The 9,732-nt window shown below is 34.9% G+C and overlaps 1 long non-coding RNA gene across 1 annotated transcript; it reads left to right on the top strand.

Annotated features, from left to right (window-relative positions):
• Positions 1 to 1,034: 1,034 nt before the first annotated feature.
• LOC118006847 lies at positions 1,035 to 8,636 on the top strand. Its single transcript, XR_004678209.1, has 3 exons — positions 1,035 to 1,128; positions 5,434 to 5,548; positions 6,757 to 8,636. It is a non-coding gene; the product is annotated as an uncharacterized LOC118006847 (long non-coding RNA).
• The last annotated feature ends 1,096 nt before the right edge of the window (positions 8,637 to 9,732 follow it).

Genomic DNA, 9,732 nt, shown 5'->3' with positions numbered 1-9,732 from the left:
ATTTGACAGAGAGAGACACAGAGAGAGAGGGAACGCAGCAGGGGGAGTGGGAGAGGGAGAAGCAGACTCCCCGCGGAGCAGGGAGCCCCATCTGGGGCTCGATCCCAGGATCCTGGGACCATGACTTCAGCTGAAGAAAGACGCTTAACGACTGAGCCACCCAGGCACCCCAAGCCATATCTCTTTTTTAAAGAACTTTTTCGAAACCTGTCTTGAACCATATCCTCTGATGAAAAAAATAAAGCATGAAAATGATAAGTCCCCATATTCTTGCTCAAAAACTACTCGTAAGCCCAAGTGTTTTTTCTTTAAAATAAACGAGAAGCGACAGCATATGTTTTATCACCTTTCAGTTTATATTGTTACTTTCCCTCTAGTTGTTGAATGTTCTCATTCAGCACAGAGACTAGCTGTTGTCACTGAGCTGTCAGGCCATCGCTTTCTGCCTCTCCTTCACTGTTAGTCTCCCACTCATGTGACCATTTCTGCACCGTCTCTCCTTTAATGTATGTATGTGAGAGTGAATGGCTTTCTGGTGATGAAGTTCCTGGTATGTATCTGGGCTGATCTTGGAGAGAAGAAAGGGCAGCAACCATTATCCACTTTTTACTGCTGTTTCGAGCTTTTTTTTTTTTTTCCACTATGTTATACATAAGTACACCTATCTCGCTGCCAGTGGGTACTGGCTTCTTTCCAGGACCATCTAGAACAAGCGTCCTTTATATCAATTTAGACATGATGTTCTCTGATGATTGATAATCTAGATATATTAGATGGATACCTAGATGGTTTTATAGGAATGTTTATTATCAATATCTTTTTTATCAATTGTGCTGAAATGTGGATTTTTTAAAAAATGCATTTAAAAATTGTATCAGTACCACATATTTTAAATAGTAAATGTTTGTTTTGAAATAAGAATTAATGACTGTTTTATACAATTAGGGCTGCTGAAATTCTTTACTATTTCGCCCTGAAACAAGCTCAGAAATAGAAGATAAGTAAATTTCTTTCATCATCCCATTACGTGGCACTGACAGAAGCCAGAAGAAATTTGGGACTGTTTCAACATCATGATGCTATCACAGGAACTGCAAAAGATTGGGTGGTTGTGGATTATGGTACCAGGTAATATAATTATTAAAAAGTGATTATAAAACAATTTTTTTTTTAATTTTGGGTCACAGGCTTATATCTTTGATGAAATTGTTAATGTACATCAGACCATATCAATAATGACATCCCTTATAAGTATTGCTATAGAAAAACAACATCAATATTCAAAGCATTTTTCAAGAATTGTATTGAGAATGTACTAGCTGTCCTAACTTTTTATTGCAGTGCATTTCTGCAAATGGAGTAGTAAAACATTATTATAAAGCTGATTCTGTTTTCTCCCAAGTATAATGTGGTAATTGGGGTTACCTTGTTGACCAGGGATTTGGTATCAAATAAATCATAGCTATAATCCAAGGAGATAAAGAGCCATACTTGATTGTATAGCAGTTTAATTTCATCCTACTTCATATCCAGTTGTTCTCAGCCTAGAGTTTAGCCAGGAAGTAGAAGAACCTAGAAACTTTGACATATATAGATGATATAAGGAATTGGGATGAGAAGGGTTGGCTTGGGTATTGATATCAAAACCATCTTCAACTCTTAGAAGGTCTGTGAGATGAGTGAGGGAGGGGAAGCTCAGTTATTTTCACATTGCAGGATTGGAAACAGTGAGTACAGGCTTTAGCTCAGAACAGCAGGAGACTTTGTAAATAGTGCTTCCCAATAATCAAAAGGCTTACCTTTTGTGATAGTGAGATTTCCATCATCATGCCCTAGTTTGGGTAACCATTCATTAGGATCATTGTAGAGGAGATTCCTATGTTGGGGAAGGAGTTTTGACTATTATTTCATTATGGCTTAGTTATTATTTCTTCCAGATTTTTTTCCTATCAAAAATGGTGTACTTCAATAATATTTTAAAATTGTTAAAGTGTGCTCTGATTTTCTTATAATACAGATTTAAGAAGTGAACCTCTTTTTTTAATAAATGCTCTCTCCCGTATGTTAAAAGTGTATACAACATATAAAGTCAACATTACAGATTGATCCACAACTGATATCACTAATCATTATAAGTGTTAATTAAAATTTTAGTTATAGTATTTTGACTGCCTTTCTAGATATTTGAAAAACAAATTCTTGAGGTTTCATTAGTTGACTTGAATCCTTGAAAATATATTCATGGTAGCATCTTGAATATCTTCTCAGTTTTCTTGTGGCAAATGTATTTGGCATCTGTTGAGGTTGAGCTGGGCTTAAAATGGAAAACATTCATTGGCTGATAATGATAATTGGTTTTTCTCCCACAGAAGGCATTTTTTAAAATAAGGTCAGATCCTCCATTTTTTTCCTTTTCATCTGCTCCTGTCTTCTTGGTTTATTGAATTTAAAAGTGAGGCTTATATTCAGAAAAGAGTTCCTAAGAGGAAATGAAGAAGTCATTCTCCTATACTGTCTACCTGCTCTCTCTCTGGCTGCCATAATTGAAAGAGACTTGGGTACAGGTCATTGAGTTTTTGCAACTGAACATTTTCTATCTCATAACCTTTCCAGAAGGGCTGTCATTAGTTCCTCCATATGTTTGGTTATGCTTTTAGCTTATAAAAACATCACCATACAAAATTGCATCTTAGAGAAAAAAGACAATAATTCTCAAATTATACTTGACATTTGTAAATTTGCTTTGCGAGCACTTCACACTTCATTGAGAAGTCATACACAATTATCAAGTCATTAGCATAGACATTTTAAGTAGGAAATTTCAAAACACAAGTTAGAGAGTTATAAACAAAGAGGCAGCTAGCATTGGGTGCTCTCTTGTTCTTAGACTGTTGACTGTTTATTCAAATGTTGGCAGAAGTGTCCCTGTGAACAAGTGTATGAGTTAAGGATTGCATTTGGCTGCTAGTAATAACAACTTAAAACTGAATAAATCCTATCCTACTTATTTTTATGCCACGTGGAAGAAGTCTGCAGGTCCCCAGTTCAGGTATAGCAGCTCTACAGTGCCGACAGGGGTCCAGACCCTTCTAGCTTTCTCTTCTGCCATCTAAAGGTGATTCTTACTTAGAGTACTGCTCTCAACAGTAGATTGAATGTTTACATAATTATCACCTGGAGAACAAGAATACATCATGGCTATTTGAAGGTTAATTCTAATCATGGCATGAAAAAATGAATTAGAGGGGGACAGTGTTTGTGATGGATGTTCAGCCTAAAAGTGGATAATGGGGCTATGTGCAAGAGAAGAAATGGTAATGAGATCAGTTACAGAAATATTTAGAATTCTGCCTATTTCTATGTTGTAGTTAAGGTAGGTAGGAGAAAAAAATGAACAAAGGGTAAGTATGAGGGCCCATATGTATAGATCAAACTTCACTGACAAACATGATAGTATCTGCCTGAAACAGTAGTAATGATACCAGAATAGAAAACTGTGATTTCTAAGTGATGGTCCGGTTCAGTGATAATAAAATACGGGCATGTTAGAAAATTAGAGGCTCTGGGAAATCCCACAATGATGAATTGTTGAAACATTAAAATTTTGCTTTACCCAATGTTTCCCAAACTTATTTACTGTGTTTAGTCTTGTTTTGCTTTAAACAGAATGGCTTTATGCATCCTGAGAAAGCATTTGGGGAATACACTACCAGTTCTTAGTGCTTACCTCGTTAGAAGACTGTGCATGTGCCTTTAGGATACAAACATTGATGTGTGGCATTCCCTCAGTTTAAGCTCCAGTGCACTGTAATACATATAAGGTTTTAGCTGATGGAGAACATGACTTTTTTTTTTTTTAAGATTTTATTTATTTATTTCACAGAGAAAGAGTCAGTGAGAGAGGGAACACAAGCAGGGGGAGTGGGAGAGGGAGAAGCAGGCTTCCCGCTGAGCAGGGAGCCTGATGCGGGGCTCGATCCCAGGACCCTGGGATCATGACCTGAGCCGAAGGCAGACGCTTAACGACTGAGCCACCCAGGCGCCCCTTCTTTTTTTCTTTTTTTTAAAGATTTATTTCACAGAGAGAGAGACAGTGAGAGAGGGAACACAAGCAGGGGGAGTAGAACATGACTTTTATTCTTCAGGTTCTGACAGCTTAATAAAGATTGCCATATAGATAAAAATAAACTTAAATCGAGGGGCTTGTTCCTATAACTGAATTGTAGTCACTCATATTGTCTTTTAGTCTGGTGAAAACACTTGTTATCACCTAGGAAAACATTTGAATAGACTAAGAAACTTAGCTGGATGATGGCCTGAACTCACATGCAGAAGACTTTAACACTATGTATGTATAACACATTTGCATAGTTAATTAACTTACTGATTGTGATCACTTACATCTTTGAAAGTAATCTCAGTGCTCTGCAAAAAGAAGTTATTTTTAATTCTCTTAAACATTTTTTTGTCGTTGCATGCCAACAAAAATGTTCTTAACATGTAGGTCCAAAATTGTGTCCTGTATTGGGGAAAATAATATAATCACTCTATAAACATAATAGATTCAATGGCTGATTGAAAGCATGTTTAGCCAAGTTTTTCGACAGATTTCTTCAGTGGCTTTACTTAGGGTTACCTGTTCTATAAAGCTTTAAAGAAACAAGATGGACTTGAAAAAAGAAAACCTTCAAATTCTTTTCCCACGTGTAGTGCTTCAGCAATAGTTGATACTGTACCAAGATTATATTCCAGAATTGATCTTGAGTAGGTTGATTCATACGCATCTCTTTGGTTCCTCAGACATAAAAGTACAATTGGAATACAATTAACAATTTTAATGACCAAGAAAAGTAACAAGGAGAAAGACAATTTCATTATCCAGACCTGTGAAAACTTTCTCTTTTTTTGAACAAGAACATGAAACTAAAGTCAACAAAATATTTATTTGAAGTTTTCAGGAATTTGAGTTTTTTGAAGTATGTATACTGAACGAATATTTTTGTGAGTGACAGTTAATCTCATGCTTTCTTTTGCTGTTTCAACATTTGTTAAAGAATTTTCTAAAGTAAAGGACCAAATCACTTTTTTGGTCACAAAGCCTTAAAGCTATTGGAGTGATCATGTTGAATATTCTTAGTATTTGGCATGATACTTGTAGAAAGTATCGGTAGTTTGATTAAGCTTACACGTTTCAGGTGTATACAGAAAGTTTTCTATTTTAAATGAATCCTTATTAGTGAAATCTTTTGACTAACTTTTTTTTCCTAAGTACTTAGTTCTGGGCAAAGAAGAGTCCGTTCATTATAGCTTCATTATAGGTTTCACTTTGTGAATACAGGATGATGGTGGTTTGGCCATTATTAAAGAAACTGAAAATATTGTATACTGATGATTGAATTGCTTCTCAGACCAGTAAAAATTTTTGGTTCACAGACTCTTTCATTCATTAACGAATTTGAAGAAGATATTTGGATATTCTGCACTACTTCTTATTTTGAAGGACAAAAACTCGTACAACTCTTACTCTTTTGATAACCTCCTAGACGTGGTTAGTTGCTACCTTTTATATTATCATAAAAATGTGTGATTCTTTTGTTCTTGGTTCAGAAAAGGGGGTGAGAAGCTGAGTGAAAAGAAACCTTGAAAAATAGTGATTTCCTTATACATGATTTGAAAGAATTTGTATCATTTTATATGAAATACCTATGTGTTCTTCTTTCCTGTAAGTGTGTCTGTATTTGATTTATGGTGTATATTTTGTTCTGACGAAATCTAAGCATGAAAACTAATGAACTTCATTATGTGGAACATACAGCTTTGAGAACACTATTAATATGGTACTGTAAGGTAACTAGACGCTGTAATTAGTTATTTTGCTTGGCTTTAATTAGAAGCCCCTGAATTGTCTTCTGGTTTCAGGATGAGCCCATGGAGCGCTGTGAGCAGTGCTCAGATGTGTGTAACAGCAGAGGAGCAGTTGAGGAATTAAAGACTAGTTATTAGCCCCACCTCTGTACCTGATTGCATGGGCCTGAAAAAGTTGCTTAACATCTGTGAGCCCTCATTCATTTATCTGTTAGATGGGATGATTCCTGCCTTGGCTTGTATCGTGGTTAGGATCAGGGGAGCCAATAAAACAGAACATACTCTGAGAGGAAGAATATACTCTTCAGCAGCAAGGAAGAACAGTGGGAAAAAATGGGGGATTGCAAACCTCTTTAGACTTCGATTTGGCAACTCAGATGTTTTAAAACTGTAACATTTTATCATTAGAGTCTATTGTGAGCCATAGGCTTTGAAATTTTACATGTAATTGGAACTTACACATCTGGAATCAGAGATAGTAAGTTCAGTATTTTCATATACTGATGTTTGCAATCAAATTATGGTTACATATTTTCATGTTGAAGTAAAAAATCCAATAAATGGACATACATTGCTTAAGGATATGAAACCTGTGATACAAAGGTAAAATAGTGAAACTTTTTGCAAAATGATCTTTAGAACTTTGATTTACTTGGTTCCTAATTGGACTCTAGTAGTCCGTGTAACACATGCCGTACTGAAGTCTAAAGACACACCCATAAAAATGCACACACACAAGAATTACTTATTTTGAACTTTGATGGACCTTTATGTAGCTAGAAGGAGGACACCATTGTGTCCTTTTTAGGATTTTTGTAAGTACTATTACATAGCTAGTTTTGAAACTTAAGTTTTAAAAGTAAAATAAAAAATTTTTGTTTATTTTTACAGGATTTGAAACAAAACTCACAAGGTTCTCTACCACAAGAAACTGTAATAACACTGAGTGCAGAGCCAAGGTAAATACATAATTTCTCATACACTTTGCTACTGTTCTGACTTGACTTTTTTGCTTTTCATGTTTCTTTTCCCTAGCCAGGATATACTTTGAGGCAGTATTTTGTTTAATAAATTTATTAATTTAAAAAAAATTTTTGAAGAAATGGATTTTTCTCCCATGACTGTCATGTTCAATGTTAATAGTTAACACAGTGTTTGATACATTAATTGCTGAATGAACGATTACAACTATTTTTTTACAGATATTTGGTATGGGATCATAAATATGATTTATGATTATGTTTTTTCTTAACCCTTTGTTAACTTATCTTTTCATTGATCCCTGATCCCATTTTTAAAATGAAGGAAGAAACTTAATTATGAAAAGTTCCTACTATAAATTGTTTACTAGATAACTGTCATTGTGCTGGCCAGACTGTCTCATTTTGGCATTGTGGATTTATGTTAAGGCAAATGGGAAGGGTGTTCAGTTGACCTGAAAATGGGGCGATTAATTGGTGGCTGCCTCTGATTTATAAAGAAATGTTTTGTGTTTTTATTGGTAATCATTTAACCAAGTCTTCTGTTTTAAATGACCAAATATCACTAGGTCAGTACCCACTATCCCCAGATACACACTATATTCTTATATAATATAACTTTTTGCTATCTAAATTGAGAAATTTAGTATGTACAAATTGTAGGATAAAAAAATAATTGTAAAGGATAATTCATGATTTTAGGTATTCTTTATTAGAATTATTTTAAAATAAATGGAATCAAAGTATTACAGAAAATTTACAATTGCTAATAAAATTGACATTTTGGTTACTCAGAAAATAAAGCCTTAGTTTGCTAAATCTCTTCAGGAAGTAGAGACTTAAAAATGTATACAGCTCATACCTTAGAACAAGAAGACAGGTATTTTTTAGTAACACTAAATTATCACTAAAGTAATGGTAAAGAAATCCTACATTTCTTTCTTTTGGCCAGAAAAAGAAGGGATTAACTGGAAAAGACAGTTTAAGTCTCAACTTTGAAGTCCTGTTGCAGGCTTAACAGCTTTCAGGTTGCCAAGTCATAAGAGAGTAATGATACTCCCATTACAAAATGTTTTCTTTGTCTTAAAATATGTAATATTTTGATGTAGTTGAGGTTGTGTGGCTGTTCCTTAAATATTTTGCCCCTAATAAACTCTGGTATTAGGCATAATTCCCCTTTTTCTATTTTGGTAGGGGAAGATCTTTGTTTCTGCTGACTGTAAGAATGCCTTATGCTTGCTATAAATAATTTATGCCCCTTCCCCACCCCATTAGTCTTCCTCTGGGTGAATGGTAGGGTGGGTGGGATGGAGCCCTAATGGGTTACAAACCCTATGGCTTTTCTTCTTCCTCTATTGTCCTTGCTTTAGCCAGGAGTAAGTGGTATTTTAGCTCTACTTATGCTGGAGGAAGAAAGGAGATCCAGGTGTATTAACTAAGAAGAAATATATTTTGAGCTTTAATATTGAGGAGTTTTAATTATACATCAACGTAAATAGCATTTTGGGGACTATTAGTAAAATCATTGCTTTCTGATATTTCCTTTTAAACAGTTTGTATTTAAATAGTGTTCTTCATCTTAATATTACTCCTTCACAGTTCTTTTCTACCAAATGTCAGTGCTACTACTGTTTCTGTAGTTAGGTGAATTGGGAGTACTTAGGATTGTCAAGTTCTTATTTGTATCTTTATTATCTGTTTTGTACTTGAGGACCTCATGAATAGAACTACTTATACTTCTGGTTTTAAAATCTATATTTTACTTGTTAGCCACAAATAATCTGAGCTGATCTCTCAACAAAATCAGAGAAGAATGGAGGAATGGCAGTGGCCTTTAAAATGGAAGAATTTCATAGTTTTATTTAGCAGATACTGAAAGTGATATCATTGCACTTCTCAGTCTTGAAGTTGAAAGTTTCAGGAGTATGGTCATGAGTCTTTCTCATGTTCTTCATGATCTATATATATATAAGCCTATATAATGATCTAAGGCTTAGCATTATTTTGGCAATAAGAATAATTCTTGTTTGAGCAACAATTTATTAATCTAAATAAAACATGCATTCTCAGTGAGAGAGACATCCTCCTTAGGAGGGTAAAAATTGGTTCTTGGGGAGTTTGAAAAAAAGTATTTTTTTAAATATATAAAGCATAAAAATAGTACTCAATAGTACAATAACAGATATACTTTTAAATGTATTAAAATTGTATGGGGGATGATTAACAAAAATTGTCTAAAGAGTCTTTAAGGAGTTATGTGAAAAGTCTGAGAAATACTGATCTAACTCACACAATTTCATAGCTATTTTTTTTAAGTTTTTATTTATTTGACAGAGAGAGACACAGCAAGACAGGGAACACAAGCAGAGAGAGTGGGAGAGGGAGAAGCAGGCCTCCCGCTGAGCAGGGAGCCCGATGTGGGGCTCGATCCCAGGACCCTGGGATCACGACCCAAGCCAAAGGTGGACACTTAATGACTGAGCCAGCCAGGCGCCCCTAACTCACACAATTTCAATAATACATGTAAATGAATTTGATCATGCTGTTTGGCAACATTAGTTATAGCTATAACCTAACATAAGTTAGTTTGGGAGTCTTTAAAAAGGAGTGGCTAATCTGCTCATGGGGATGTGGTACATATCTGTGAGCCTGATTGAGTTCACAAGGTTGGGTAAGCTCTATAGTATATGCATTCATAGTCTTTATGTGGAAAGAAGGTATAATTGAGAGTTAAAAGGGCACCCTGAACAAGTCATAAATTTTCTAGCCTTAAATAATCCTTTAATGTACCGAGGTGTTTCTTTTCCTCCAAGGCCCAATTGTAAAAAAAAAAAACTGTAGTACAAAGATTTACAGGATTAGGGACGTGGAGGACATAGAGGATGGA

This window comes from Mirounga leonina, unplaced genomic scaffold (genome assembly GCF_011800145.1).
Source record: "Mirounga leonina isolate KUSES-001 unplaced genomic scaffold, KU_Mleo_1.0 Mir_99017, whole genome shotgun sequence".
Classification (NCBI taxonomy): domain Eukaryota; kingdom Metazoa; phylum Chordata; class Mammalia; order Carnivora; family Phocidae; genus Mirounga; species Mirounga leonina.
Note: the sequence above shows the minus strand (reverse complement) of the source record. Positions and strands in the feature narration are given on the sequence as shown.